Below are 24,206 nucleotides of genomic sequence, written 5' to 3' on the forward strand. Positions count from 1 at the left end.
TAAACTCCTGGGCTCAGATGGTCCTCCCGCCTCAGCCTCTTGAAGTGCTGGGATTATAGGCATGAGCCACTGCCCCTGGCCCACACTGCATTTCTAAAAACAAAAAAAGTGTATTTTGTTGGATTGTTGCAGAGTGTACATCATCATTGCCCTGACTTTGTGTCTTCATGAGGATTTTTTTGGAGGGGGAGGAGGGATGTATTTTTCATGATGGAAGGAAAATGGGGACCTTAATCTGAAGATCTTGGTGCAACTAATATGTGGAAGGTACCTAGATATACTCTGAGAATTGCCACATGATGCAGTCCTTAATTCATGGCACAAAAAACATTCACTGTTATAGCAGCAGTACATTGTTTCACTAGAAGCCAATTGAATTTTCTCTACCTTGCATGATGGGTATAGGAGCTGACAAAAGAAAGCTAAATATATCAGAGGCCTCTTGGGTGTATTTTATATGGTGATAGGGAAAAGGAGTCTAGATTTTTTTTTTTCCCCAGTAAACTATATTAGGTATACGATACTGACGATAATCCTTTAAAACATTGCTAGAATATTGAAGTACGCCATTTACAATTTTTATTACATCCTCTGTAATAAAATGATATTGAAAGAAATCGGTATATTATGAATCTGGATAGGCTTAGTTAACCTTTAAGCTGAAAACCATAAGCATAGAATTATATGATTATTATTAAAATGTTGCACAATTTAAACAGATTCCTTTTTTTTTCTTTGACACAAGTCTCACTGTGTTGCCCAGTCAGGAGTGTGGTGGGGTGATCTTGGCTCACTACAACCTCCGCCTATCAGGTTCAATCAATTCTCCTGCCTCAGCCTCCTGAGTAGCTGGGACTACAGGTGCACGCCACCATGCCTGGCTAATTTTTGTATTTTTAGTAGAGATGGGGTTTCACCATGTTGGCTAATCTCGAACTCCTGACCTCAAGTGATCCACCTACCTTGGCCTCCGAAAGTGCTGGGATTACAGGCATGAGCCACCACGCCCAGTCTAAAGAGACTTCTTCTCTTCAATTTGTAGTTAGTCATGAGCTGAAAAGTACAGGTGGTTCAACAAAAGATAAAGATTGTTCATCAAATGTCAATTTTCTAGCTCCAGCCATCTACAATGTTCAGCTACAATGAACAAAGAAATTAGCCTCGTCTTTGATATCAGACCTACTGAGAGATATCAGCAAATCTAATCAGTATTTTAAAAAGTAACTTTTGGCCAGGCATGGTGGCTCACACCTGTAATCCTAGCACTTTGAGAAGCTGAGGCAGGAAGATCGCTTAAGCCCAGGAGTTCAAGACCAGCCTGGGCAACATGGTGAAACCTCATCTCTACAAAAAATACAAAACTTAGTTGGGCATGGTGGTGCATTCTTGCAGTCCCAGCTACCCAGGAGGCTGAGGTGGGAGGATCACCTGAACCCACGAGATCGAGGGTTGCAGTGAGCTGAAATCTTACCCCTACACTCCAGCATGGGCAACAGAGTGAGACCCTATCATAAAAAATTAAAAAATACAAATAAAAAGTAACTTTACTGACTTAACCATGTGTTTAAAAACAAAACAGAACATTCTTCTATTCGATTGAAGGAAGCATGCCTTGTTCTTCAATTTTATATTCTATGTGTCCAGTAGAGTATCTGCCACACAGTAGCAGATTAACATCTCTGAACTATACTCCTGCCTCAGAGGTCGTTAAGCCCCTTATGGCGGTCATCAGATATAGAGCTGTCCTAGTCTAGAGGAGAATTAAACAATAATCAAAAGGCAGAAATCAGCAGGGAAGTACCAAGTCGAAGTTCAGAAGATGTGAAAGAAACACTTTTCCTCCTTATCTACTTTTTGGGGGAGTTTGTGCATCGTGTCTTGATTGATTCACCCGCTGAGTTTTTGTGATCAGTGTCACCTCATCTAACCGTATTTGCGATCTAGGCCAGTCCCTTCTGTAGCGAATGTCATTCACAGGAAATTACAGTCTGGCTGTAGAATTCCATGACCGTATGTCACACCTGGGCAAGGGGACACTTTTGGGAAGTTCTTCATGATTTGCTAATCCCTGCTTCTAAATAAACAGAACCTAGTTGTGAGAAAAGGTGATTATAGTCCAAGAAGCTTACTGTATAGTGGAAGGAAATACATGGGTTCTTTTTTCTCCTTCCTTCCTTCCTTCCTTCCTTCCTTCCTTCCTTCCTTCCTTCCTTCCTTCCTTCCTTCCCTAACCCTTCCTTCCTTCCTTCCCTCCTTCCCTCCTTCCCTCCTTCCCTCCTTCCCTCCTTCCCTCCTTCCCTCCTTCCCTCCTTCCCTCCTTCCCTCCTTCCCTCCTTCCCTCCTTCCCTCCTTCCCTCCTTCCTTCCTTCCTTCCTTCCTTCCTTCCTTCCTTCCTTCCTTCCTTCCTTTTCTTAAATTGACATTTAGGCCAGACACGGTGGCTCAGGCCTGTAATCCAAGCCCTTTGGGAGGCCGAGGAGGGCAGGCCACTTGAGCTTAGGAGTTGGAGGTCAGTCTGGGCAACATGGCAAAACCCTGTATCTACTTTAAAAAAAAAGAAGTGTATATATATTGCAGTGAGCCAAGATCACACCACTGCACTCCAGCCTGGGTGACAGCAAGACACTGTCTCAAAAAAAAGAAAAAAACCATGACATTTAGTGAACACCAAAGCTTATTATCAAGGAAGCAGTTTCCCTTACACTTATTTATTATATTACCTTTTAAAGTTCAACTTAATTTTACATATCCATTTTAGGTGTTGCTATCGATAAGATATTCTTATTTCCATAGGTTATTGGGGAACTGGTGGTGTTTGGTTACATGAGTAAGTTTTATAGCGGTGATTTGTGAGATTTTGGTGCACCTATCACCCGAGCAGTATTCACTGCATCCTATTTGTAGTCTTTTATCCCTCACTCCCTTCCTACCCTTTCTTCCTGTGTCCCCAAAGTCCATTGTGTCATTCTTACGCTTTTGCATCCTCATAGCTAAGCTCCTACTTATGAGTGAGAACATATGATGTTTGACTTTCCATTCCTGAGTTACTTCACTTAGAATAATAGTCTCTAATCTCATCCAGGTCACTGTGAATGCTATTAATTCACTCCTTTTTATGGCTGAGTAGTATTCTCTCATACATATATACCCCAGTTTCTTTATCCACTCATTGATTGATGGGCATTTGTGTTGGTTCCACGTTTATGCAATCAGTTTACTTAATTTAGCTGTTCTTATCAAAGAGGTAATAACTCTAAAACTAACAAGTAGCCTCTTTTCACTTTCACTAAGTCTGTCCAGTTCCTTTTGCTGGCTGAAGTGACAGACACTCAGAAAACTGGCAGTGATAACTGGTGGGGAATCAAAGGCGGGAGAAGCTTCCTTTTGCACTAGGGCATCACAGAGTAAAGTGTTTTTCTTTTTTTTCTTTTTTTTTTTCCCCTCTAAGAGGAATCCATTTGCAAACCAGAGAAGAAGACCATCTAGCAGTGATTCTTAAATATTCGTGAGGCATAGATGGCCCCCCAGCCTGATGGGGCTGTCTTGCAAATCTGATGGGGGTTTTGGACCATTCTTCCTTGGAGAATCTGATGTATGTACAATGATGCTATAAATGCATAATTTTTATCAGTCTCATGAGTTTCATGGAACTTCTTGCCCTAAGACCATTTATAAACCTCTTTGGAATACCCAGGTTAAGAACCTACACTGACCACCTATCAAAGTTTGAGAATACAATTACAAGGGCTCTATTTTTCTATCATGTGCCACTATCCCCCAGGACAGTTTGATAACCTATCATACATGAGTGAAAAGTAATAATTGTGGGTTTTATACTCTCAATTTGAAAACTAGTCATCAGTTGCTATGTCAACCAATCTACATACTATTGACCATTTTCAGGATCTATTTCTATTGGATGTAATAAAATGCAATTTAGATGCAATGAAAAGGTGGTTTTGTAGTATGACTATTTCACAGAGATCTGATGAATTCTAAGGATATGTCTTAAGTTTCTCACCCCAAGGAGTTGGGTCTGCCCTGTCTCCGGCTTTTGCTGGCAACAGTTTCCCAGTTTTGCTGTTAACAGGAGGGAATGGAGATGTTCCAGGCCCCACCTGATAATACTCACAGGCTCACAGTAGATGTCCCACACCCCACTTGACAGTACTCCTAGGCTCACAGATGTCCCAGGCACCCCCGACAGTACTCCTAGGCTCACAGATGTCCCAGGCACCCCCTGGCAGTACTCCTAGGCTCACAGGTGTCCTGGGCACCCCCTGACAGTACTCCTAGGCTCACAGGTAGGCCTTTGGCTGCTCAGCCCAGTGGGAGAAATATCCCCGACTGGCTCTTTGCTTTGCCCTTTTCTTCTTGGCCCCCCAGCCTGATGGGGCTGTCTTGATGGGGACCTGAAGAAGACAGGGCCACACTTCTAGTTGGGGAACTGACCCTTAGCTGGAAGCCTGCTCTTCTGGAGGAAAACATGCTTCTGTGGGAAGTATTGTGCACGGGGGAAGGGACTGCCATGTCAGCTGTACTCAGAGCTGCCTGCTTCTATTAGCATTCACCTTGGGTGACGTCCTCAAGCCATTTCAGTCAAAAACTGGCAAAAAGGGCTGTGGATCTGCCTGTAACAGAGGCTGCCTGCCTGACCTGACAAAAGCTCTTTGGATGGGTCATTGTAATTGACTTGAGCACCTTCTCTGCCATAGGCACCTTGCTGCTGGACTGTCCCCGAGCAAGATCAGGGCTGACGTAGTCATTGTTAGGTTTCCCGGGTATGTGTTGATGGGATAATTGGGTATTAGAAGATCTCTGGATGAATGACAAGCCCTGCCCTCGAGGACTTAAGAGTTTTAGCCAGGTTAGATATGGTCGCAATCTGCCATAGTACAAGGCGACTGTTAGTGGTGGGAATGGGGTGGCGGTGGTGGAGGGAATTCTTTTCACAGATGAGGCTGAGGCCTAGAGAAATGGCCCCTTGGAAAGGGACAGTTAATGAGAGGCAGAGATGGATGAGGCCCTAGTACTGGCTGCTTAGCGCTGCGCTTCTACACATTGTAATTGTCTGTCTCTCCCACAGGTCAACAGTGACCTTGAGAGTCCTGTATGTAGCTAATTATAATTGTTATTTGGAATTGATATCATTTTTCTATTTTGAGAAAATACTCACATTTCTTTTTTTTTTCTGAGACAGGATCTCGCTCTGTCCCTTAGGCTGGAGTGCAATGGTACAATCTTAGCTCACCGCAGCCTTGACCTCCTGGGCTCAAGCAGTCCTCCCACCTTAGCCTCCCTAGTAGCTGGCACTACAGGTGTATACCACCACTCCTGGTGAATTTTTGTATTTTTGTACATCATGTTACCTGGGCTGGTCTCAAACTCCTGAGCTCAAGCAATCCGCCTGCTGCAGCCTCCCAAAAGTGCTGGGATTACAGGCATGAGCCACCACGCCCTGCCTGAGCCTTTTTTTTTTTTTTTGCATTGGAAAAGAACTATTGAAAACGTAGGCATAGAAATTATAGCCAATAACGATATATTTACCATCCAGAATTTCCTTGGGCTACTTTTGATTTTTGAGGAAAGACTCCTAAGTCTTAAGTGCAGAAGACTTGTATAGACTTGGACATTTCACCTCAAAGAAGAGGGTGAAAATTGGGAGTTCCAGGGGAGGCCAATGGCATTGAGCGGCAGCATGGAGGTCAGAAGAGGTGCAGGACCCAGGCCCTTCGCTGTGAGAATCATGTAACAAATGTTTGTAGGGCTTTGTTGGTGAGTTGACAGATTCCGTGCTGAGCCTCTTAATTTGACAAGAATGCTCAAGTAATTTGAACATCTCCTCCCACGAAAGCTGACATATTGGTGATTGATCGTTTTTCAAACATGAGAGGAATTACTTCTGTTGCTGAGAGAGGAGAGCCATACACTATGTGGCCTCTTCTCAGCCACCCAGAGGATGTGGGAACTTGTGAGCCAGGAGGCTCATGGACAACCGGCTGCATGTTCTTTCTGCTCTAAGAAAGGCAGCCAAGACAGGGGTGGGCTCATGCCTGTAATCCCAGCACTTTGGGAGGCTGAGGCGGGTGGATCGCTTGAGGTCAGGAGTTCGAGACGAGCCTGGCCAACATGGTGAAACCCCGTCTCCACTAAAAATACAAAAATTAGCTGGGCGTGGTGGTACGCGCCTGTGATCCCAGATACTCGGGAGGAGGCTGAGGCACGAGAATCACTTGAACCTGGAGGCGGAAGTTGCAGTGAGCCAAGACTGCGCCATTGCACTCCAGCCTGGGCAAGAGAGCGAGACTGTTTCAAAAAAAAAAAGTGGGCCCCAGGAAGGGTTCAGCATCCTTTATTTAACTTGTTAGGAGGCCATAGCACCAGGCAGGGAGCTGAGTATTCTATCTTTCTGTCTCCAAGCACAGGCCCACTTCAGGCCCGGTTTCTATTTATCATGGGTACGAGTTGATTCAAATGCTCTCACAACCTTCTTGGGTCTTTGTTTAAAGAAATAAAAAAATTTCTTAGATTTTCTTTGGAGTTGATATCATTTTTCTCTTTTGAGAAAAACATTTCACATTTCTTATGAGCTTTTTTAAATTGGGAAAAAAAAACTATTTAAAATGTAGGCATGGAAACTGTCATCAATATCCATATACTTACCATCCAAGATTTTCTTGGAGTGTTTTTGTTTTTTGAGGAAAAACTCATGTCTGCCACTAACTTCATGATATATACAGCCTCTCAGCAATCTTGATACATTCCTAGGTAATTAGGTTCTTTTTTTTTTTTTGAGACAGAGTCTCACTCTGTCCCCAGGCCAGAGTGCAATGGCACCATCTCGGCTCATTGTAGCCTCTGCCTCTCAGGTTCAAGCGATTCTCCTGCTTCAGCCTCCTGAGTAGCCGGGACTACAGGCATGCGCCACCACGCCCAGCTAATTTTTGTATTTTCAGTAGAAACGGGGTTTCACTATGTTGGCCAGGATGGTCTCGATCTCTTGACCTCGTAATCCCCCTGCCTTGGCCTCCCAAAGTGTTGGGATTACAGGCGTGAGCCACCATACCCAGCCGGTAATTAAGTTCTTTCTGTGCTATACAACTTTACACAGTGTTGGGTGTGCTATTTGTTTCCTTTTGCAATTGCTCTTCTTCTACAGTCTCTAAAAGCCTAATGAGACAGGCACACGATGCACCGATTTTCTCCAAGTGATACCTATCTGTCTCCCAGCCAATCTGTTGATGGCTTTGTTGGTGTTTGTGCCTTGTTTGGCAGCAGGCTTGCTTTCTGTCTCTTCTTTAAAACAACCCCTGATTATTTTAAGTGCATAGCCCCTACAACAAAGGGTATTTGATTCTATGCCTCTTTGATCAAATAAATTGAAAGTAGGTGTTTATATCCACGGTGGCAAAAGAAACAGGGAGCGACTCACGCTGTCCTGGTGATAAGTGCTACAAGCTCGGGTGGCAGGCTGCGGGCTGTGGGCCCTTTTGTGTGTGGCTTCCTGAACAATAGCACTGTGCACCTCTGCCCCATTCTTGTCTCGCTGGGTGATGTTTTTCAGGATTCCACTTGTGTAGTATCAGTGCTTAGATTGTCCTGAAGAATTGCAGTATTGTCTTCTTTATAGGCTAGAGATAGTTATGCAGGATGGAATAATTTCTTAAGGAACAGAAATGTCCTAATGTTAGAGAAGTATGTAAGTATCTAAACGTTCTGCTTTTCCAAATTGTCGCCAAGACATGGAAACCTCTATCCCAGTCTGCTGTAATGTAAAAATAGCCATTTCACTTGTCTATAATTATCTTTATATTTTCTCTGTTATTGACTTTGTGTAAAAGTATTCCTTAAGCATATGCTCTCCATGTGAGAACAAAGAAATAAAGATGCTACCTTCATTCCAGTGAGGTAGGGGTGTGTGAGTGAGCACGAAAACAGCCAGAAGGAATGCCTTTTGCAAATTAGTCCATTCACATTTCCTAGAGGGACCTCTATGTGCCAGCAGCAATTCTGAGGACTGGTTCCATCTTTGAAGGCAACTGAATTTTTTCTTTTAAGTACTAAAAAGATTGGTCTGTTGGCCAGACTTTTAAAAATTACTGGTGTTGTCTCACGTGTAGCCCAGTGTCACGTCTTGGGCTTGGAAATTGAACCTTAGTTTAATCTAGCCTCCTCTATTTGTACGCCATGCCCCTTTGGCTAAATAAACTTTTTCTGCTGCAATTTCCTAGTCTGGAAGCTGAGAATAATAACAATAGCATCTAATTCTGAAGTGCTTGTGGGCATTAAATGAGATGATATTCATTTATAATAAAATAATTTTAAAAATAAAATTTTGCAAAGTAATCTTTACAGGATCGCTATTGTGGCCGTTATTATCATTGCTAATGTCATCATGTTTTTTATCACCCTACTTTTAAAGAACTGCTGATATATTGGCTAACATGATTATTTCTGCCATTATAGTCTATAGCAATAAAGAGAGGTTGCCCCACATGTTATTGTAATACATCTGCCTTGTGTCTTCTGTTCAGTTTGCAACTGTTTCTCTGTATTAGCATTCTCCCTATTTACCCTTCTATTATTATGTCATTGTGTAATGTGGACAATCTAAAGATGTAGTTCTTTTATTAGTCCCCAGTCTTATCTTATTCCAGATTGTATTAACAAGCTCCTCAGTTTCACCAGAGAACTTTTGTTGCTACCACCATAATCTAGACACAGAGTAGTAACATCTTGGTTAAACCGAAAGTGGTAGCTCTTAGCATGAAGCAATGGTATAGTTAATTTCCTATTGATTTTTTTGGAAAATTTTCCAAATGTTGATAGAGAAAAACATAGACATGTTTTCTGAATAGTATATAACAGGGTAATAGTTCTTTGTTTTTTGTTTTTGTTTTTTTGGAGTTTTCAGCCTCCACTACAGAAAACTTGGGGCTGGGATAAGCTAACACAGTCTTACTTTGTTAGATGCTGTACAGCAAGTAAAAGCTATAGCTTCTTAACAGTAAGGAGGATAAGTGTAGCCCCGTGGGTGCCCCTTAGTCAGCCCTAATTGAGGATGGTCTTTTGGCACCACGTAAGCGGGGAGAGAATTCAGGAGATTCCCAGAGTGGTAAACTAGCCCTTTCATAGACAGACATGATCTTCTCGGCAACAGGGTAATAGTTGAGTTTGCACACACTAGGAGTCCATCAGCCTTTAAGTGAAATAAAATTGTGGGCTAATTATTCCTTCTATGTGTGGCAGAGGGCATCTCTTAAATTACAACTATCAATCATTGTTTAATTATTAACCTCCATTATTTGCTAGATTTGTTTTGTGATCTTATGATAGTAAGTGAATGTTAAAGCTGGGAGCATATACATTTTCTGCTTAATTTTACATCTGCCTTGTTAGTATTAATAATAAGATGCTCTGTGCTTGAAGGGAAAAATCTAAATCATTACTCTCTAATAAAAATGCAAGCAAACCACTAATACAGGCCACATAAATCATAGTAAATTGTCTAGTGGCCACAATAAAAAGTTTTTAAAAAATGAAATTAATTTTAATAATTTTATCTAGTGTATCCAAAATATTATTTCCAATATGTAATCCATGTAAAACTTACTAATAATGGAGTTGACATTCTTTTTTAGTAGTCTTTGAAATCCATTGTATAAATCCCATTTATAGTGCATCTCAATTTGCACTAGTCACATTTCAAATGCACAGAGGCCACATGTGGCTATAGTATTGGACAGTACTGGTCTAAATAATATGTCTTCTTATAGGTCCTGTAACCCCACTCCACCTGACATCTAGAATGTTCTCAATAAATGCTTATTTGATTAAGCTCCCTCTTACCCAGTTAACTGGGATTTTGCCCTTAGCTTTAAGCATTTCTGTAGAGAATTACAATAGCTTTATCACAAACTAATTATACATGGTATAATAGACATTTGAGTTTTAGGTTTACAAATCCATATCTCTACTTTTGTGCAAGTGCATTAACCCATGTGGACTTTTTATTTAAAAAAAAAACACACAATGATTTCATAGGCTGGGGTCCTATGGTCCATATTTCTGTATCATTTGTGTACTTGGCTTCTAGTTGGGATTCAGTGCATACGACATGAGTAAGAAATTAGAGGCTTCTTATCTTTTCTCATAAACTGTAAGTTCTTGAGTAGCCTTAATGCTATTACCGTGTAAAACTCTTGCATTAGATGCAAGGTATGTAGGTTTGTGGATATGTGTGGGGCGCTAGGGGAGCATATTCAGTCTTTACTGGTTAGTGGAAGCATTCCCCATCCTTCATGTTAGTGCTGTTTGCTTTTTATGCCTGCACACAGAAAGTGGTTGAAAATTGAAAGAAAGTCTAGGGTTTCAAATTTAGTTTACAGGAGTTTGTCTTTATCAGGCAGGTGGATCTAGCTGCCCCCATGGCCCAGAACAGCCTGCAGCTTGTGATGGAAAAATATCTGAAAGGCTTTTCTATTTGTAGTGTGGCAAATCCAGGCTGGCATGGCCCCTGGGGGTTGATGCCTTGGTTAGGTGGTGTCTCTTCCAGGTGTCTTGTTTAGAATAAATTAGGTATTTTCATACCATACCTTCACCACTATTCAAGGATTAACTGCTATTTATCATTAGGCATTGAGGTGTCCTGGTCCAGCTGAGCCCCAGCACCCCTTCTCACCCCATACCAAAGGCAGCTTCTTTACCATCTGTCCTTCTTACATTGTTTCTGCCTATCCTGAGGGTTTTGTTTTTCCTATTTCTCCTTAGTATGTACTCAAGGGAAACAAGCTTCCTTGTTTCCTTCCTTTGTACTCCCTCAGTTCTGTGGAGTCAAGTCCCAGGAGAGCAGAGAAGATAGGGTCCACTCCTATCTCCAGACCCCAAGCACCATTACCTCTTAAACCCAGCTGTTACAGTGGCTTTTTTATTTCTTGAGGGTTTAAAAATCACTGAATGCGGCCGGGCGCGGTGACTCACGCCTGTAATCTCAGCAGTTTGGGAGGCCGAGGCGGGCGGGTTACAAGGTCATGAGATCAAGACCATCCTGGCTAACACGGTGAAACCCCTTCTCTACTAAAAATACAAAAAACTAGCGGGGCGTGGTGGTGGGCGCCTGTAGTCCCAGCTACTCGGGAGGCTGAGGCAGGAGAATGGGCGTGAACCCGGGAGGTGGAGCTTGCACTGAGCTGAGATCGCGCCACTGCACTCCAGCCTGGACGACAGAGCGAGACTCCGTCTCAAAAAAAAAAAAAAATCATTTAATGCTATTCACTTCTAGTTAATTGTGATTGTTTTCATTGTTGGCCTGATTTCTATAGGAGAGCCAAAGAGCAGTACTTACTTTCAGAGTGGAATTAGCCCAGAAGACTCACACTTGGATTGCCAGCAAGGTCTCCTTCAGTGACTGCACTGATGTTAGAGGAGGGTCACGAATGGAGGACTTACGAGGTGAGGCTGTGTGAGGGCAGTGGGGCAGGACAGATCCAAAAGCAGCGAATAGCCAAACAAGTGAATGGTAAACATGCCCTCCTTAACCTGTAGATTCAAAGGGGACACTGTAGGTCATCCTATTATATATTTCACTTCTGTAGCTTCATGAAGTAAATTTAGCTGCTGACTTCAGGAATGGGCTGAACAGACTGAATGCAACCTGCAATTGTGCTGAAGATCAAGGCATCTCTTTTACTGTGGCATCTGAGTTGAGTCTCTGTCACTTGCAGCCTAAGAGTACTGACAAATACTTTGGTGCCTGAGGGCAAGTGTCAGAGACCCAACTTGAAATAGCTTAGGCTAGAAGGGGCGTACCTTGCCTTATGTGACCCCACATCCTGTGCTAAAAGGGTGTGGCCATAGCAGTGCCTCAGGGATCCCTGGAATCAGTGCCCCCAGCCCCGTTCCCACCACCGCCCCTGGTTCCCTCTCAAACCAGCTAGGACTGGGTCTTGGGCAGCTACCAGACTCCTGGTTTCCCAGTTCTCACCCAGAGAGGAAGGTCTACCTCCCCTCCCCCAACTCTAAAAATCGTGGAGTCTCTGAATAGCCCTGATGAGGACACATTTCTACCTTTAGGGGAGCAGCTATTGCCAGAATGACCTGGTTGGAATGGGTGGGGAGAGCAGGAGGGCAGGCTGGACCGGTACCAGGCCACAGTGTTCTGCTCAAGGAAATGGGAGGCCTGTCTTCACGTGAGCCAGCACCCCCTCTCTGTCGAACTGCAGACAAAAAAAATCCTTTTATTGAACACACAGTGTTTGAATAATGTCCAAATATGATAGTTGGGGCAGCAGAAATAATTTCTGGACTTTCCATCCACTCCCTTACTCCTAGGGCATCAGAATTCACAGAATCTATGTCATTAACATATTTATATATTCCTTATTCTGGAAAGTATCAAGACACTGGATGCCTGGGTAAGGAAAGAGATTCACAAGCCAAATAGCACCACTGCGATCATTGTAAATGACGTCTCCAACATTCCAGAATGTGAGAGTCCGAGTTTCCTTATTTTAAAACTGAGTCAAAGAACCAATGAATATGTAGTAAGCCAACTTTTGGCAATTCATTCTTTCTAGGTTAACAACAGGGATTAAATATAACCCTGAATAGAACCTGTTCTCTTACTCACTCTAAAGATATTTTTCATTACCAATTCCTTTGTATATGGGCCTCCCTTTTGCTTTTTGCATCGGAACCTTTTTTTTTTTTTTTTTTTTTGAGGCAGAGTCTCGTTCTGTTGCCCAGGCTGGACTGCAGTGGCGTGATCTCAGCTCACTGCAACCTCTGCCTCCCAGATTCAAGCGATTCTCCTGCTTCAGCCTCCCACTTAGTAGCTGGGATTACAGACGTCCGCTACCATGCCTGGCTAATTTTTGCATTTTTTAGTAGAGACGGGGTTTCGCCATGTTGACCAGGCTGGTCTTAAACTCCTGACTTCAGGTGATCTGCCTGCCTCGGGCTTCCAAAGTGCTGGGATTACAAGCGTGAGCCACCATGCTCAGCCTTCACTGGATCTTTTTTTTTTTGGGGGGGGGGGGTACTGAGTCTCGCTCTGTCACCAGGCCTGAGTCCAGTGGCATGATCTCAGCTCACTGCAACCTCCACCTCCCGTGTTCAAGTGATTCTCCTCCCTCAGCTTCCCAAGTAGCTGGGACTGCAGGCCTGCATCACCACACTCAGCTAATTTTTGTATTTTTAGCAGAGATGGGGTTTCACCATATTGGCCAGGATGGTCTTGATCGCTTGACCTCGTGATCCACCTGCCCCTGCCTCCCAAAGTGCTGGGATTACAGGTGTAAGCCACCCGTGCCCGGGCCATTGGATCTTTTTGAGAACAACTTCACTGAGATAGAACCTACTTTCTGTAAAATTCACTAATTTTAGTATACAATTCAACGACTTTTCGTAAATGAACAGAATTTTGCAGTCATCACCATCATCTAGTTTTAGAACATTTCCCTCACCCCAGAAAGATCCTTTATGGCATTTGCAATTACTTCCTATTAGCGTTCCCAGCCCTGGACAACCACCAATCAACTTTTTGTCTTTATAAATTTGCCTTTTCTAGACATGTCTTAGAAATACAATCCTGAGGCGTGGTGACTCATACCTCTAATCCCAGCACTTTGGGAGGCACAGGCCGGAGGAACATTTGAGGCCAGCAGTTCAAGACCAGCCTGGGCAAGACAGCAAGACTCTTTTTCTACAAGGAATACAAAAATTAGCTGGGTGTGGTGATGCACACCGGTAGTCCCAGCTACTCAGGAGGCTGAGGTGGGAGATCACTTGAGCCCAGGAGTTTGAGGCTGCAGAGGGCTATGATGGTGCCACTACACTCCAGCCTGGGCAACACAGCAAGATCCATGCTTTACCATGGATCAGCGTTCTATTCCTTTTTATTGCTGGGTAGTATTCCATTATATGGAATTGCCACAGATTATTTACCTAGTAGACAGACATTTCTGTTGTTTTACTTTTTCCACAATTACGAATGCTACTTCTATAAATACTCAGTCTTTATGTGGACATACATTTTCATTTCTCTCATAGGTAGGAATAGCATTGCTGAGTCATATGGTAAATGTATATTTAACTTTGTAAGACATTGTCACACTGCATTTCACAATGGCTATACCATTTTACATTTTCACCACTAATGTTTGAGGATTGGATCTCTGTGTTTAAACTTGATGGGCTCTTTTGGGTTTCAGGATAGGTGAAACTTAAGGAATGGATTTTGGAGGAAGACATGAAGGGGCTTACCCATGCATAGTGACTTGGAGTGACTTGGGGTGACCCTTGGGGTCAGTTGCAGGGCACGTGTGACGTGGTTTTTCTCTTCAGAGGCCAACACGGTGGTGTGTTTAGAAGGTGGTATTGTAATGAACATCAAAAGGTAACACAGAACAGGACGAGCATTTTAGGGATCATCTTAAAAATAACCTGGATTTAAGGGATAATTGCATGGAGTTTCTTAGTCCTAGAGTGATTGTTATATTCCAGAGGTAGTTTGTTTTGATTAAGCCATGCTTTTTAAATTGGATGGATTTAGGGCAGGAGGTAACCTTGGGACTTTTCTTTGGTAGGCTTATTGGAGCATGTGAGTCGTGGATTTGACAGACCAGAAAGTAGTGCTGCCAGAACCACAGCCAATTTTGTGTCAGTCAGTGCCGCTGGCTCTGGCTGATTCATAGACTAAGATCAATCCTGGTTGATGGCAGGTTTTATTCTCAAAGAAGAATGGTATATTTGGTTTCCAAGAGAAATGTCATCCCCTGGATAAAGGCAAGTTGTGAATATAGGAGATGAATGGTCTCAAAAGAGTTTTACTACATGATCATTATGATACAGTATCTAAATGACATTTGTGGTTTAAAAAGAATGTGCTCATTTATTTTCTTGGAAAAAAATCTGAGATATTAAAGTATTTTGGAAACGATTCACTGACAAGATGACATTATTGTTATGTCTTTCCCCCCCTAACTTTATGTGGGCAGTCTTTTAACAAACCTGTACTTTTGTTAATTCATAAAAGAAAGTTTGCTTGTTTATGCATTTATAACATATCTGGTTTGCTGAATAAATAAGATTTATAAGATAGTAATCATAAAGCAGCCTTGTTTTGTATCCCCCTGTCTGAAAGTTATTTTGTGAGGTTAGTATATTCCTTGTCTGTGGATGAAATCTATGACCTTTTTTTTTTTGGGGGGGGGGCACAGTTTCACTCAGTTGCCCAGGATGGAGTAAAGTGGCATGATCTCAGCTCACTGCAACCTTTGTCTCCTGGGTTCGAGTGATTCTTTGCCTTAGCCTCCCCAGTAGCTGGAATTATGGGCATGCACCACCACGCCTGGCTCATTTTTTTATTTTTAGTGGAGACGAGGTTTTGCCATTTTGGCAGGCTGGTCTCAAACTTCTGACCTCAAGTGATCCACCCTCCTTGCCCTTCCAAAGTGCTGGGATTACAGGCGTGAGCCACCACACCTGGCCATTTCTTTTTTAAAAAATGGGGTCTCACGCTGTCTCTCAGGCTGGAGTGTAGTGACAGTCATAGCTCCCTGTAGCCTCAAACTTCTGGGCTTAAGTGATCCTCTTGCCTCAGCCTCCCAAGTACCTGGGCCTCCAGGTGCTCCCCACCATACCCAGCTAATTTACTTTTATTTTTGTAGAGATGGAGATCTCACTATGTTGTCCAGGCTGGTCTCTGGCTCAAGTGATCTTCCCACCTTGGCCTCCCATAGTGCTGGGATTATAGGCATGAGCGACTGCACCCAGCCTCTGACTTACTCTTAGATTTAAAAAAAAAGTTCTGCAGTCAGTTTCAACTGCTAAATACTCTTAATTCAGAATTTAGAGTCCTCAATGTCAAATATTAGGTTGGTGCAAAAGTAATCATGGTTTTGGTATTTTAGTGGCAAAAACCGTGATGACTTTTGCACCAATCTAATAACAATAAAATGTTGAAATTTGATTTAAAGTTAAATAGCTCTCCCTTTTCTCTTTGTCCCTGCTACCCTGCCTCCGGCATCTTCCTATCACAGTTTGGGATCCCTCTAGGGATCTCTCTATGGTAAACCTAGGGCTAGGGCAGGGGAAGATAAGAAGTTAGAGGGATAAAAAAGTTCTTTTTTTTTTTTTTTTTTTTGAGACAGTGTCTTACTCTGTCACCCTGCCTGGAGTGCAGTGGCACGATCTCAGCTCACTGCAACCTCCACCTCCCAGGTTTAAGCAATCCTCATGCCTCAGCCTCCCGAGTAGCTGGGATTACAGGCACCCGCCACCACTTCTGGCTGAAAATTCTTATTTGACTGGTACTATAGTATGATAGTGCCATGTTCTGAATTTGACAGATGTTTGTTTTACTCTTAATTCTGGGCTATTTCTGGGAATGTTATGGACTGAATTGTGCCCCTCTATCCCATTTCTGTGTTGAAGTCCTAACCCCCAGTTTCTCAGAATGTACCTGTATTTGGAGACAGGACCTTTGTAGGGGTAATTAAGGTAAAATAAGGTATATGGGTGGACTCTAATCCAATATGACTGGTGTCCTCATAAGATGAAGTGATTAGGATGCGGACACACACAGAAGACCATGTGAAAACACAGGGCGAAGACATCCATCTACAGGCCACGAAGAAGTGCCTCAGAAGGAAACCAACCCTGTTGACACCTTGACCTTGGGCTTTATTTTGTGTTGTTTAAACTACCCAGTCTGTGGTACTTTGCTGTGGCAGCCCTGGAGATCTCCCTCTTCTCACTCCATTCTTGGACCATCACTACAGAACCCTCTTCTGCAATTCCCTTGATGAATGTCATGTGATTGCCTCGAGTTTGTTGCTTCTCCATCAGGGAATCTGCTTCCCTCTGCCCTCTGTCCTTCCAATCTACCCTATTACACAGAATCTAGCACCACTTATTTCCTTCTATTGTGAGTTGTCTACACATGCTCCATAGGAAACACATATTTATGCACAAATAAACTCCAGTATTCAGGCTGATTACAACACAACAGCAACCTCTCCTTCATTTCCATCCTTGAAGCATAGCCCAGTTTCTCTCCGTTTTAGATTTTTCAGGTGTGGATCAGACACCGTCCGATCTCTTCAGTCCTGTAAGCCTCTCATGAGGTTGAGTAGGTGTGGTAGGAATCATTGCATAGCTCTCTCTAAAGGAAGACGGTCCCACAGTCCACACACACTCTGACCCTTTTAGACCTGGATGTGAGTAAGAGCCCTGTTAACCAGTTTTCAGTTGAATCCTTTGAAAATTTGCACCTCAGGCTAAAATGACTGTGGCATGTCTGTGTTTCCAACCTAACCGTAGTGCTCATTCATTCATTCATCATTGATTCATTTAAGCAGTGCAAAGTTTCACTAAGTTTTGACTATAAAGAGAGTCTTGCTGGGGCCAGAGGTGAAACCCTGGCCCTGTCTAGGATGGACGCTTTCCTTCTTGAGGAGCTCCCTGACTAGAAGGGGAGGAAGGTCTCACATGAAATAACACAGCAGGCATGTTGATTTGTGGGGGGAATCCCTGGCTTGCCCCATAGTTCTAGAATCAGGCTGAGAAAATCTCTGTCCTAAGAATTTGCCTCCAGGGTACTAGCTGATGATCCTTGCTCTCCTCTGACCCTAATGTTGCATTATTGAAAATGGTCAGCTCCTTTAGGTAGGCTTAGCCCGTGACTGGGGGGATGCTGCATGAGGACAGCAGTAATGAGAGGGAAGGGGCAGGTGGGAAGGAAAAAGGAGGGGCATCCTGGTAAGATTTCAGAGGCCAAATGAGCTGGGTATTTTACAACCTTAGTGCTTTTCTTTTGCATGTAGTAAAACCCAATTACCGTGTTGCGTTTGTACAAATATCCCAATGACGCTAACCCGTGTCAGAGAACTCACCCTCGTCAGTGCACTTGGGATCCATGAGAGCCTTGCTAAGGTCAGAGGTGAGTTCTAAAGTCTATCCAAGCACTTTATCCTATATCTTTGTTCTGCATGTTCACCTGTAAAACATTTACTGATTATATGCCAATGGCCAGAGCGCTCAAGTGCAGGCAAAATGAAAACACTCTATTGCAAAGTAAGTAGGTAGTCTGAGATGTAAATTTTGAAATCAGCTGAAAACTGGTAACGGGGTTCTTGAATCCCTCACTCACATCCAGGGTCTAAAGGAGTCAGACTGCGGGAGTATCTTTCTTTGCAGAGAACTATGCAATGATTCCTACCACCCCTACTGTCTTAGTCTATTTTCTGTTGCTATAACAGAATACCACAGACTGGGTAATTTACAGAGAAAATAAGCATACTGGGTTCATAGTTCTGGAGTTTGGGAAGTCCAAGGACACAGTGCTGGTCCTTAGCAAGGGACATCTGGTGGCAGAAGGTGGATGCGAAAGAGACCACAAAGCACGACTAGCTCACTTTTATAATAACGAGCTCTGGCAAGTACTAACTCACTCCCATCATAAAGCATGAATCCATTCAGGAGGGTGGAACTCTCATGACCCAATCACTCTTGAAGTCCTCATCCCTTAATACTGTTACATTGGCAATTAAGTTTCCAGCACATGAACTTCTGGAGGACACATTCACACCATAGCTTATGGGACCACTTGGGGAGACTGAACAGGTGTCAGACCCTTACCTGGAAAGTCTAAGAAAGGAGTCCCCCATCTTGTGAGAGAGATGGACAAAATACCCTTTCCTCCTTCACCTGTCCAAATCCCATGTTTCCTTTAAGTTCAGTTAGAGCCCTGCTCCCATTTAGGAAGACTTCTCTGATATTTTTCTAGCCCTTCAAAATTCTCACTCTTTGAATTTCTACAGTATTTAACACCTACTTATAAGATGATTTTTTAATTATTCTTTATTCATATCCTCAGTCAGTTTGGAGTCCTCTGGGCCTGCTCATAGTTCCTATCCTGAGTCTTTGTATGTATTTAAAATTCTGTCTTTCTAGAACAGTACAAATCTGCTGTAAACTAAATTGGGCAAGAGGGAACAGTACCCGTTGGGCCCTGCTTCCCATTTTTATGTTCTTCCAGAAGCAGCAACATAACTCACAGCACAGCCCTGTCTGAGAGGCAGAGGTTGAAGCAGCTTCCGCCCGCTGGGAGGGGTTCGGATGGCGTGAGGTGCTGTGTTGTTAAGGATACCTTCACTGGGAAGTTGGTGTGGAGAGACCTTTGACAGAATGTGTTTGTTTTGCTGGATTGAGAAAATTGAATGTTTATACGGCTTTGGTTAAAATTCCATTTTTGTTGCAGAGAGATTATTGTCTAAAGAAATACTCAAGCACTTGAGTGAGAAGAGGTAGATGCCGACAAGGAGAGAAGGAGTGTGTTGAGGCTTGTTCAGCACTTGGTCTGTGGTGTGGATTTTAAGTCTGATGTCCTTTTTAACTTGGAAGAAAAAGTCCTGAAGCCTATTTAGGGGCACATGTTAGTGTTCTGGTTTGGCTGAGAATTCTATAGATGTATTCCCATATTTTGTGACGGAATATTATTATTATTTTTTTAGAGAGAGGGTCTCACTCTTTCATCCAGGCTGAAGAGCAGTGGCATGATCATGGATTCCTGTAGCCTTGAACTCCCAGGCTCCAGTGACCCTTCCACTTCATCCTCCTGAGTAGCAAGGACTACGCGCCATGTGCCACCACCACCAGCTAATTAATTTTTTTTTTTTTTTTTGTAGAGACAGGGTCTTGCCATGTTGCCCAGGCTGGTCTTGAATGCTTGGTTTCAAGTAGTCCTTCCACTTCAGCCTCCCAAAATGTTGGGATTAGAGACGTGAGCTGCTGTGCCCGCCTGACTGCATTTCTTTTTTCATCAGTCTAGGGGTTTCTAACCTGGAATTTTCTTTCTTTATTTTTTTTTTTTGAGATGGAGTTTACTCTTGTTGCCCAGGCTGGAGTGCAATGGTGTGATCTCGGCTCACGGCAACCTCTGCCTCCTGGGCCCAAGCGATTCTCCTGCCTCAGCCTCCGTAGTAGCTGGGATTACAGGCATGTGCCACTACGCCTGGCTAATTTTGTATTTTCAGTAGAGACAGGGTTTCACCATGTTAGTCAGCTGGTCTCGAACTTGCAACGTCAAATGATCCGCCCGCCTCAGCCTCCCAAAGTGCTGGGATTACAGGCATGAGCCACCATATCCGAATAACCTGGAATTTTCTTAATCCTAAGGACTGGCGAATGTAATAGAGATTATTAAGCTTTTTAAAAAATAACAGCTTTGTTGAGATATCATTCATATACCATTCACTTCACCTCCTGAAAGTGTATAAATGAATGGTTTTTAGTGTGTTCACAGGTTGTGCAACAATTACAGCAATAAATCTTAGAACATTTTCATTACACCCAAAAGAAAACCCCATATCCATTGTAAAGCTTTTTTTTTTTTTTTTTTAATACCCAAAGAAGTTTAACTTTTTTGTTAATGATAAAGCTGTATAGGCTAATATCAAGATTTTAAAATGCAGGCTAGGATTGGGAGTTAAATTATGTTTTTAAGGGGAAAATGAATTAATAAATAAACAGCATTGCATCCAGTCTTTCAAATGAGATGGAGACAAGCATGTACATCTCTGCCTTGGTCCATCCTCATCTATCAATGTGACATCCATTCTGTGATGATTGGTGGCCAGTGATGATTGGTGGCCAGTGATTGACGATTGGTGGCCAGTGATGGATGCCATATTGCAGGGACTTATTTTGAATTAAATGGGAAACAAACTGACTAGTATTTCTGCTCAGTGGGTAGGTATGCTTTATTCTGCTTCAAATGGGAGAACTTAGTTCAGAGAGCTTTTTCCATAGATGCATGATCCTGTCTGGAACATACTCCAGTTAGGCTGCTGTACAGCTAATTCAGCTTTGCTGCATTTCTTTTGAAGTAATCATCTTGATTTAATGACTTTTCCAAGGACTGCCTTTAGTGTGGCCTTGCCAAACTGATAGATGTCACTTTACTCAACATAGGCTGTATGTAGCCCAGCCTGGGCTTTGGAAGTTTGGGATTGAAAATGGGACTGTAAGATCCCAGTTGGCCCAAGGAAGGCGAGTCTGTTTACTCATGATTCATCTTGAGGAAGAGGAGATGCTGAGACAGCTGGCACCTGGCGTTATTCCAGGGGCCACATTACTTCCCGCCAGCCATGGCTTCCAGGTGTGGGATCCTTTCATGAATACCAGGAAAGCAGTGATCTATTAATAACTTTACCCCAGCTACAGTTCATGCCTCTAGAGTTACCATTGTGTGGATTTCCAGAACTTCTTTTCCTTTGACACTTATCTCTATCACTGTGGAGTTAGGCCCGTGGGTCACCCAGCTGTCACACACCCAAAGCCAGGGACTTCAGGAAGACACTCAATTTGGCAGTTAATACCTTCCCTTGGGAACTTTTGGAATTATTGCTTTATTTATTTAATCCTCTTCAAATAAGAGTTTGTATACTTTTCACTGCACGCTTAAAAAAAAAAAAAGAAAAGCCAAAGACAAATACACAGAAAAACGAACACAACACCCACGAAACCCCCATGACCTCAAACAAAAATCTTACCCACTGTTGCCTAAGACTTTGTGCTCTCTGAATGTGGGAATGAAGGAATGCTTTGAGTGGCTCTGCTGTGGGGAACTGCACGATTTTGGGTTACCCAATACGTGGCCTCTCTTTTCTCCCTTTTCTGCTGGACTGATTTATCCTGTTTCCTTGGTTATTAGTACTTCCACAAGAAGGGGGAAGGAATTCAATTCGAAGGATGATTTCCACTTTCTAGCAACAGTTGGTGTAGAAACCCTGGGCTAGCCAGCGACAGTTTGGGAATATCTGATTATCATTATTTCTACTTTGATTCATCAAAAGGTGATTCTGTTTTGACTTGAAAAATAAAAAAAACAACCCAACTTTGGTTTCTGAACCAGCCCAACTCTGACAAGTGTGTTCCTGTTCCACCTACATCAGTTCTAGTTTCTCTAACTTCAGTGTGCAAAAGATTCAACGAAGGAAGTTCCTGGGCTCTACCCCTTGAGATTCAATTTTCACAGGACAGGGGCTGAAAGGTTCCATTTAGTCCCCAGGTCCTTCTGATATGGATTAACTAGGGGCTGACTTTGAGAATCACTGCCCTGGAATTTGCACTTGCTATTCAGGTACTAGCCCAGCCTTCTCTGTGATTAAATGCTTGGCAGTTAACAATGTATAATTATGGTGTGTGTCGTTTCCAAGGCAACATGCATCTGTCACTCCTGCTGAGGCTGGGAAGATTGAAAGGGGCCGTGGAGAGGCTGCAGTCACAGTGAGGCCCCCAGATTCATGCCATCAAAGTGCTTCATGATGACTGGGTTTTCACACCATTTATCCAAGGGGCCTAATCAATGACAGCAGAAAGAATGAAAGTAGACACATTGGAAGCCAGAGAGTCACTGGGTGACTTCTGGAGGTAGCAACAAGCGCATGAAGAAGGATGAGTACTGCATTCAGTGGCTTGCACTCCCCAACCATCCTCTCAAGTCAGTTTTGTTCAGAATAATAAGGATTTGGGGGAATGTGAGCTGACCTGGCAAGGCTTCTGAAAACAGTGGTTAACTGTGGTAAACGTGTGCCTGCTATTCCTCAGTTCTCTGGGATGGTGCTGTTAAAGGTCACCTGTTCTCACTTACAGTGGGCTTCACGTGACATTTATTGAGCATTTACTATGTGATGGGAACTTTCATATAGATTATCTTGCCTTTTTTGACCTAAGTGTATTTTCATTGTTTTATCTACATGCAAAGGTTACACATTTTGTACATTTCAAAATGTAATGAAAAAGGTAGAGTCTGTACATGTTTGCTGGGCACAGTGGCTCATGACTGTAATCCCAGCTCTCAGGGAGGGAGAGGCTGGAGGATAGCTTGAGCCCAGGAGTTCGTGACCTGCCTGGGCAATATAGTGAGACCCCATTCTCCACAAAAAATGAAAAAAAAAAAAAAAAAAAGATAAGGTCTATACATGTTTTAACACAGGATTTGGCTTTTTGGTTTTAGTTGTAAACCTGTATAGGGCAGTGCTGGATGGAACTGGAGGCCGTTATTCCAAGTGAAGGAACTCTGGCATGGAAAACCAAATACCGTATGTTCTCACTTGTAAGTGGGAGCTAAGCTATAAGGATGCAAAAACATACAGAGTGATATAATGGACTGTCAGGACTAGGGGTAGGGGAGGTTGGGAGACAGGTGAGGGATAAAACACAACATATTGGTTGCATTAAAATCTCAGAATTCATTGCTAAGAAATTTGTGTATCAAAAAACTACCTATACCCCCAAACTATTGAAATTAAAAAAAAAAAAAAAAAAACTATATAGGTCAGTGAAAACATTCAGCCACTAAGCAGGCCTTAGGGTCTGGTTCTGAATCTCATCATGAATAGACTTTGTGACTCAGTCAAGTTTCAAAACTTGTCTGAGGCTCTGTTTCTACTTCTGCGAATGAGGCACTTAGACTAGACAAGCAATCTTGACTTTTGAAGGGTGGCAACTACCTTGTAGAATCCAGTGAAAACTCGGAACATTCTTCCCTGAAAAAGGTAAATACATGCTTGCTAAAAGATAATTACATTCGATTTCCAGGGGACCACAGACCCATGTTAAATGAAGTGATTGCTTAAGATTCAGCTGCAACTCAGAATTGCTGAGTCCCACAGGACCCTGAGAGTCTTGCATTGTTTAGAGAGGCCCCCTGAGGAATGAGCTATTTGATGAGGGAGGTTTTGTTGTTCCTGGCATTTTTTCACTAACTGCCCTGTGCATTCTGGGGAGGGGATACGGGAACAAACACTGAGAAAAATAAATAGGGAATGAGCGGCATCTGGAATATGAACTGTTTTCCTCATCACTTTCACAAGGAGGTGGATGGCATGATTGCAGCACAGAAAATATGTCGAGGAATTACTTGAACATAGAGATACAGCATTTTGTATAGTGACAGTTAAGCAGTAAGTTAGACTTGCTCTACTTTTAATGTTTTAGAACTCACTGATACAGAAATCTAAGAAGGTCCAGTTCATAGAAGCAGAGAATAGAATAGTAGTTACCAGGAGCAGGGGTAGGGGTGTGGGAGTGGGGCGGTGGGGGAGGTGGATGGGGAGATGTTGGTCAAAGGATGCAGCGTTTCAGTTAGGAGGAATAGATGAAGAGATCTATTGTACAATATGGTCACTATAGTTAGTGTA

General features: G+C 43.0%; 1 protein-coding gene across 2 annotated transcripts in view; it reads left to right on the forward strand.

Moving 5' to 3' along the window:
• RAI14 (retinoic acid induced 14) overlaps positions 1-24,206 on the forward strand; it is a 172,838-nt gene that overhangs the window by 5,724 nt on the left and 142,908 nt on the right. The window lies entirely within an intron of this gene.

The sequence above is a fragment of the Piliocolobus tephrosceles genome, chromosome 4 (genome assembly GCF_002776525.5).
Source record: "Piliocolobus tephrosceles isolate RC106 chromosome 4, ASM277652v3, whole genome shotgun sequence".
Lineage (NCBI taxonomy): Eukaryota > Metazoa > Chordata > Mammalia > Primates > Cercopithecidae > Piliocolobus > Piliocolobus tephrosceles.